Source organism: Sander vitreus, chromosome 13 (genome assembly GCF_031162955.1).
Source record: "Sander vitreus isolate 19-12246 chromosome 13, sanVit1, whole genome shotgun sequence".
Lineage (NCBI taxonomy): Eukaryota > Metazoa > Chordata > Actinopteri > Perciformes > Percidae > Sander > Sander vitreus.
The window spans coordinates 14,763,396-14,772,624 of record NC_135867.1 but is presented as its reverse complement, the minus strand read 5'-3'; positions in this window follow the sequence as shown (position 1 = coordinate 14,772,624).

The following is a 9,229-nucleotide window of genomic DNA, read 5'->3' as shown; positions in this document are numbered from 1 at the left end:
GCATTTAGCCGAATTAACACTAACTTAGTGTTGCGTGCCAACATCAGAGCAGGCAGATCCAATTGTGCTCATGGTCCCTGTGCGATGTTATGCTGAACCCTCCACTAATCATGCATAGTATAACTAAGTATTAGAATGCAGTGTAATGATATAAACAGATAGAGGTGGAACAAAAAACACTCTTCTTGTCCTACAACACAAATTTGATCAAAGGGCTTCCCTGCTAAGATGTCAGAGTGATCTTTAAAAGCACTTTTTCAAATTTGCTGAACCATGTAACCACATGTATTATGTTCCAAGCTCATATGGAAGTAGGCATGCTGGGAAAAAATGAAAAATTAGCTGCCAGTGCTGGCTTCTTTGGACTTCCATAGTGATCTCATACATTTGCTATTATTTAAAAGACATTGTAGAAATAATAGCTGTAGCAAATATTTCAATTGCCGCAGTGCATAACCTTTTTTTGCAGTCTATGGTTGTAAAGAAATATTTTGGAGCATTTGCAAATAGCTATACTGCAAAGCTCACTACTTGTGTTGTGGCCTGACAATTCATGAACTTGTGGAGGTATGCATGCTAAAAAAACCAAATGATTAATAAAAGAGAATACGGCTGTAAATTAGAGAATACCTCCCTTGTGGTAGGTAATCACTGGTGGTAGCTCATACAGTGCTCTTTGGAAAGCGAAAAGCCTTATTCCAAAAAACACCTCACCATACTGTTGGCTCCAAGTGGCCTACCTGGACCTTGAATCATGCAAAAGTAGTGTTTATGATTTCCTCACCAGTCAAAATGGTTTACAGAGAGTAGTTAACAAACGTCATACTTGCATCCAAAGTTTCTCTCCGTCTGTTTTGAATCAAAGCCATTGGGACTATATAGTTGCTGGTGGAAAATGCTCACAGCTTGGCCAGGGACTTTGTAGTGATCTTTTTGTGTCTGTGAAATGAAGCATAATTGAATAAATATGTCATGTAGAAAGGGTGTTTAGATGGCAGACAAGGCACAGTAAATATTTGTGTCTTGCTGACTGCCAAGCTGCCAGTGGACGAGAGAGTTAAAACCTCTTAGGACCGACTCGCCGGTCAAAACACGGCACGAGCTTGGTGCAGTTTAGTCATGATGTCACAAATATGCTTACTGATTTCATAAATCATTTTATTGTCTATTTATTGACCCTATATGATTTCTTACATTGCAACAGTAATAAATGAGAATTAAAGCTGCAAGCAGCGTTGGACGGGCCCTCGCTCCTCTGCGCGCGCCGGGGTTACTGGCGGACACCGCTCCTTGCGACCATGCATTTGCGCGGCACTCAGACACTGCAAATCGTCACCAATGAAAAGGGAATTCCCTGCTGAGTTCAATGATATCTGACATAAGACTCTACGTCATACAGTTCATTAGCTGTGAAAGGGGGCGTGGTCAAAGCATAGGGGTCGGGGCAAACCTTTACCAATAAAAAAAAGGAAGTCTCTGCTGAGTGCATTGATACCTCACATAAGACTCTACCAGTTATGAAAGGGGGCGTGGCTACAGCATAGGGGGCGGGTCAAGCCATCACCAATCAAAAAGAAACTCTCTGCTGAGCTCAAACAAGATTTCCTGTTGCCAGCGGGGGGCGCTATGACCAAAAGTCAATTTTGGTATGTAGATGTCCTCAGGCCTGGACCCTTGTCAAACCTGAGAAATTTTGGGCAGATATGACAATGTACACTAAAGTTACAACAACTTCTTCTTTCATCGATAATTGCTCAAAATGGCCGCCACACCACGCCCACACCGCTTGACGAAAAGTTTTTCTTTTAATAACTTTTCATCGTTAAGGTGTTGAGATGATACAGACCAAATTTGAAGTCCATCGGATGAAATCTCTAGGAGGAGCTTGTTAAAGTATAGCACCTTGACTTAAGGTCTACTTCCTGTTGCCATTAGGGGGCGCTATGACTTTGAGCCAATATCGGCTTGTAGATGTTGTCATGGTTGAACTCTTATGAATCTTGAAAAGTTTCGAGCCAATTGGACAATGTACACTCAACACTTTTAGGTCTTAAAATGGCACAGACCGAATTTGAAGTTGATTGGATGAAATCTCTAGGAGGAGTTTGTTAAAGTACAACATGTGGAAATGGCCAAAATCGCACTAACTTCAAACTTTCAATTACAAATGGCGGACTTCCTGTTGGGTTGAGGGTATGGCTCCAATGATGTTTTCCGTACGTCTTGACATGCTTCATATGGGTACCAAGTTTCGTGAGTCTACGTTAAATGTACTGCAGGGGCTCAATTTTCTTAACTTTGTAGGGGGCGCTAGCGAGCCATTTTTGTGCACCTATTCCCGAAACTCTTAAAATACGTAAATATTCACAAGACTTGATGCGACCGCCAATTTTAGTGAGTTTTGAGTATATTCAGCCCCTCAAAAAGGCAATTAATTTGCTGGGAAAATAATAATTCCTTCAGTTTCAATTGGGCCTTTGCCGCTGTTGGCGCTCGGGCCCTAATGAGATTAAATGAGAATCAATGTTAAGCTATACTACTCATTATTGAGTGTGTGTTACTGTACTTTGCTTTATTTTATTTCCTCCAGAGTAATAAAACAAGGAGACAAGAACACTAACATTCAAACTAAGTTTAGTGAGTTGGTTTTGGGAAGCAGCACGACTAGCATTATAAACTGAATTTGAAAAACAAATACCACATCATCAGTGGCTCCTGTCTGTCTCCAGCTCTTATCAGTGTGGAGTCTGGACTTAACCTTGTTAACCATGTTTACAATGCACCCAGGACTGTCTAAATGTGCTTACGAAATTATGTTTGTCTCTCTCTTCATGAACCATTTAGTAAAAGGAGACCTGGGATGATGCGGACTACACGGTCCAGGTCACATGCTCAGGGACACGAACAGGTCATATCTCTACATTGGTGGAGATGTACTCGATGAAGTAGAGATGAATAACCCCCTGTTTAGTGGTCAACACGCCCTGAATGCTCCAAAGTAGATCTAATAGAGACACTCTGCAGTGCTGAGGGGGTTTCAGAACCAGAATTAAATCAATCTCAGCTTATTTAGGTTGTTGGAACGGCCTTTTGTAGGTTTTAATTTTGTCATATTCCGTTCACGCAAGCTTTGTTAATAGCTGCAGCAGTTGACAGAGCAGAGAGTCCTTTCTGCAGTCTAAAACAGATAAAATATGCCTTTGAATTTGCATCTAGTGATCGGTTCTCATAGAAAATGCTCCTGTACAGAACCTGAGCTGCTCTGGTTTGTCCTGTTTTTGTTTTTTTTAACTGTAGCCTTAGCTTAACTTCACTGTTACTCTCCATCTTTCTCTAAGTCTCTGTATACTTTTGTCACTTTGCCAAACTACCTCAAACATCCTTATGAACAAATATGAGCTTTGTTGGAGCCTTTCCATCTCCTGGCCCTAATCCCTCTAAAAGCTCACACAGCCCATAATGTAAACATATTGTGACCTGTACTGTGTGTGGCACTGGCTGGGAACCCAGCATGACCTTATCTTGATTATTGTCCTGCAGCAAGCAATTTATTGGAAAAGAAAGTCTAAACTCTTCCAAAAAACAAAGAACCAAACAAAATCGGAGCAGTGGGAGATCACTAGTCTGGACATAAATCACACTCTAGGAGGGACGCAGAAAATTCTCCAGCTTCTGCCCTGGCTCCAGCCACAGACAGCTGTGAGAGTTACAGAGCTGATTTTGGAGTTTTTCTTGACCATTTTCCAGACTCAAAGTGGCCTTAAGTTCCTGCTCTCTGATTCCAAGAGGATAGGCAACATTTTGAGAACCGTGTATCATAAAACACTGAATATAATCTATTAACTCCTTCTGTCTTCACGTAAACTTACCCTCAGCTTTATTAAAAAAAACAACAGATTTGACTTTATGGATAGTTTTGGGATAGGGATAGTTTCATGCTTTGTATGTTAAAGCCAGATTATGGTGAGTTGCATTCAATGTATGAAAGGCATTTAAAAACCTCTTTGGAAAAGACAAGCAACAATTCAAATACTGTAAACTGTGCTAATTTATGGCCACATTTTTGGGGATTTAATATGAAACATTTGTTTCAGTAGTTGGGAAAAGGTGCTGGATTTGTTGCTAGCTGCTTTTGAAAAATAAAAGTGTTAACCTTGAAAATACAAAGGCCAGCATTTTTTCTACATCCAACTTATTATTATCCTGCCTGGGGGCCAATGGTTGTACTTAATACATATAGTAATCATGATGTAAAGATAAAAAACTACTTTAAATAAAAGCCATTCAATCATATGCTGCACTATGATCCACTATGACGTACAAACTGTTCTAAAGTGAGTAAGGTGGCAGGTCACACTGGTAATGTGATGAGGTGTGACGAGGCACTGAACAATATGGCATCCGTCGCAGGATGTGCTTCTGTTCCGCCGGAGTCAAAGGTCAAAGCCTTGTTATCATCATGAGACAACGCTATGGTGCAACAATAAACAGGAAGCAGCTGATCCAGAAAGGCAACGTGAGGAACGACTTATCTCCCCTGACGCACTTGACCCTCTCATCTTCCTCTTCCTCTGAAGTCTCTGACTACAGGCTGAGCCAAAGCTGTCCCATAACACATGCACCACACATGTATCCATAAACAAGAGTAGCTTAATTGTTGTCACATAAGCTGCAAATTTTATTTTGTGGAAGTAGGGATGAACGGTAGGGAGTGTGTGTGTTTTGTTTGTTCTGGGGCTATTTATCTGGTGCAGAACATTAACCAAAGAAAAATCAGATTAGTTACACATACACACACACACACACACACACACACACACACACACACACACACACACACAGACTCCTTATCGATTCACTAAATATGAAATTGCGTTGGCACATTAACGGCAGAATTTCATAACTGTTCCACGCGGCAAAACATCTGGCTCGCAACACCCACTAAATCTGTCCGCGTCTCTGCTGCTTTATGTGTGTGGTGAGTGAGCGAGGGTGGCGTGTAGAGGTGCGACTCACTCTTTCCCACGATGCCGTGCATCAGCAGGCCAGGGGCAGGGAAGGAAGCAGAGCAGATGGAATGCTGGATGGCAAACACACACACACACACACACACACACACACACACACACACACACACACACACACACACACACACACACACACACACACACACACACACGTTAAGGAACCTCCTGTGCCCAGTGCAGAAGCTGGCCCGTAGATGGGCTTATACAGGAAGTTCTCAGCTTTGGCTACTTCCTGTTAGCTAGACGCTTGTATTAGAAGCACATTGTGGGGTAGAGAAGCCTTTCAGCAGCTATTCACTAAATGTAATGAACCAGTATGAGTATTCCATAGCAGCTATAGCTGTCTACCTTCAGCACAAAGATTTTTTAGTAACACTGACATTTCAGCTTTCTCTCATTATATTCCCAAGGAATATTCCCTGATCAACACTGACAACACTGTTTGCTATTACGACACAACACTGTGTTGATTTAGATGCCATACATACAGTAGGTTTCATAGTTTCATTAGTGTAACATAGATACATCTGCACACAAACTGCGCAATTACAAAATATCTCTGAAAAAGATCTTTTTTCGTTCCATTACTGTAAGCCTATGCTTCATGGTTGCCAAGGTTTTATAGCAGCCGGTCAGCCAGCAGCTAAATAGTTTCTGCACAGCCTAAACAATCTCAGTTCTTCAATCGAGGCCATCCTGATTTATTGGATCTGCCTGCTTGGGGTATTTGCTTTGTAACAATAAAACATTCTGATAGAGGGAGGAAGGGAGGTGTCACAGAGAGATAAATTAGCGAGGAGGGGAAGAGTGTGACGAGTGCAGAAGGAGGATGCAATCTGCAGGTATTGTGTGAAGTCATGCATAGAAAGAGATCGGGATAGTGATATGAAGAAAAAAGAGGGTTATGAATGTGTGTCATCACAAAAAGAGACCCAAGTGAAGAGATAAACAAAATTGTATAAACAAGGACAACAACAACACTTGGTACGTTATATTTATAAGAGAGATATAAGAGAAGTGAGTGCAACAAAGGAAAAAAACCTCAGATGGGTTGTCAGCCATACATTTCCTCCATTATACAAAACCTGGAAGCTCGTCAAAGGAACTGTTTAATCTCCCGCTCTGATATCAGCCTGCATGTAAAGATACAGAGAGAGACGTGAGGGACATTACAACTGCAGTGTTAAACCTGGACTGCTGTTTTCCTGTTTTCACTCTTTACTTCAAGATGACTGCTCGATAAGAGAAAAGTTACAACCTTCATGCTTGAACGTATAAGATAAGATTCTCAGCAAAAGTTCAGCTAATGCTGCGAGGCCTTGTTCAGTTGGAGCTTGCCAAGTGGAAGCGAGCCAGCTTCTGAAGTAGAGCCTCTGACGGTATAACAGTTCAGTCAGAGAAGGATTTTAACATTTCTTTCAACTCTAAGCACATTATGGAGATGACGTAATTCAAGATAAGGCTGAAATATGTAGCAAAGAATTAGCAGAAATCTTCCCCGAGGGAAAAGAGGATTTAATGAAGACCTTTGGAAAGTAGGCCTACTGTACTTTTTATAGCAGGTACTTTAGGGTTGAGTGGCTGCCATGATGATATCACAACTTTAAACATTTTATTTCAGACATAATTTCCATTTGGATGTGGAACACTTTGTGTGATATAATTCTGTGAAGCTCTGGGGAAGTACTAGCTCACTGAGCTCCTAATAACAATGCCCCTTTCCTGCTCAGTCATCCCTCAGTCTATTTATCCTCAGTCTCTCCCTGAAATAGTCCTAAAGCTGCACATGTCTATACAGACAACTCGCATAAACAATGCACATGTAAAAATCACTGAAACGGCTAAAAATGTCTGGAGGAAACCACACATAGCCAACAGGAAATGTGGTGCCAACACCCAACAAAATGGAAACACAGATTTTTTTTTTGGCTGCTGGCAGAACAAAATCAGTTCTGCCATGGATTTACATTAAATACATCTTATTCCTAAATACTTAACTCTTCCCCTTTTAGTGACATCTGCAGAAATGCACAACGCAGAAGCTTTGAAGGAAGAGCCAGGGCTAGTGTGTGGTTGCATGGTAGGCAGGCTAGCCTCAGAGTAAAGTAAGCTATAATAATCTCCCTAAGAATACCCTGCAGGCACAGATGAAGACAAATACAACTCTATTTGTTGCCAGTAGCAAAGGAAGGCACTTGAGAAAAAAGAAAATAGCTAGTGAAAGTGGCCATGGTGTTACAGTGTGCTTAGTAAAGGTGAAGTGAGTACAATATTTCAATGTAGTTTTATCATGTCCAGGATTTAAAAAGAAATGTGGCACACTGTTTTCTAGCATGAAGATAAAACTTGCTTTGGAGTTAGGAAGTATGTTGTTACTCTATATTTTCTTTATTGTAAACAAATCCCATGAAAAGACCAAAACCAACAACCTGTTTCTCCTCCTCTTAATGCTTTCTGGCTTTCCTACTGGCACTCAGCCCCAAGTTGTTCACTTTTAAAAAAGGTTAAAAGAAATATTTCCTAAAACAGCACTGTTTTTATAGTAAGCGTTACTCAAGAGGAGTATATAGTGCATTAGTTTTTGGACTATTTTCAGCGGCGTATTGATACATATTTATTTTTTTGTATGTGTTTTAATAGTTTTTGGACAACAATGGAATATACTGTAGATTTCCTTTGCACAGGCAGTGCTTGTTATTGGGCTCAATTCATCGTTTACTTTGGCCTTTTTTATGGGATTTGTTGACAATACAAAATATATAATACTGCCATACTTGTACTTTAAAATATTGAGCTGTGAATAATTAGTTTTCTTTGCTCACAAAAGTTACACAACTCTTTTAGAATGAAAACCTGATGAAGGCCAGACCGTGATATTTTGGACATGGGAAAGGAAGGTCTGATTAAGCCACCACTCTTTTCTTTTCTTGGCACAGAGTCACTCAGTGGAGCTGTGACCTCATCCCATCCTGCCGCACAGGAAAGGTGGATCAGATGGCCGGGGTATGACACCTGCACAGACACAGAGTCGTCTGTATGGTCGAGGGAGAAAGAGACAAGTGACAAAAATAAGAAAGTTACTGTATGTGCAATACTATAGATATGAACTTGTGTGTCAGGAAAATGACTGAATCCAGAGAGATGAAGTGATAGCAGTTGAATGAAATAAGACATGGTGGAAGGAAACACATTAAGCCCTTTTTTGGAAGGAGCGGCCAGGATATACAGAGCTAGAGTATTGTGTTGCTTGCCAGTCAAGGAATAATTTCAGACATATTTTCCAGAGGATTATGCTCAGAGGAAGAATACTTGTTATCTTACATTATTCACCAGCTTTTTTTAAGTGATGAAATCTAAAAATTAGTTTCAGTCCACTGCAAATGCAAACATGCCAATTTGGCTAATTTGCTGCTTTGATTCACATCACAGTCCTGCGGTCAACTGTGTGTGTTTGCATAGGAGTGAAAGAGAGACCCAGCCAACAAGTTCAATCATACAGCCAATATAGACAGGCTCTATTAGCTCCCAACGATGCATTTCCAACTGACCTCACAGCTTCTAGTTGTTAGCTGACCACCATGTCACACTTATTTCTATGTTGTGTTCATGGTGACCACAATATATTTCCAAGATATTTAAATATCAGATGATGCTCGAAAGGCCATTAAGTCATTTCTAAAGGGTCTCTGGGAATTTACAGCTCTGTGACCACTGGTTTAATCAGTTCCGTTATGAATGCATCGAGTTGGAATAAATACAAGGCTCATCTAAGATTTGGCAGACTATAAATCTTGGAGGTGTGCTAACGGTTTGAAATTTGGACCAGGGTTATCCTGGTCAGGCTGTGGATTTTGAGGTTAGAGGGAGGAACTGACAAACAGGATAGACACAAGAGCCAAAGAAATCCTTTGACAGTACTCCATGTTCGTGATTTATGTCTGTATGTGTACATGTGAGTGTATGTGTGTTTGTATTTGACCGAGAGGCAGAGAGAGATTTTACATTTATGAATGTGTGCGGCAACGATATAAATCTTGCGCTGGTCTCCTCCATCGTGGGGAGCCCCACCAGAAGTGTCACTCCTCAGTCATCTGCCATTGGTTAAAGTTGTGTAATTGCAACTCTGTGGCAAGTGTTCACACAAGATCAATGCCAAATAAATTCACTCGCACACACTTACAGACAGCACAGTCGCAATCACA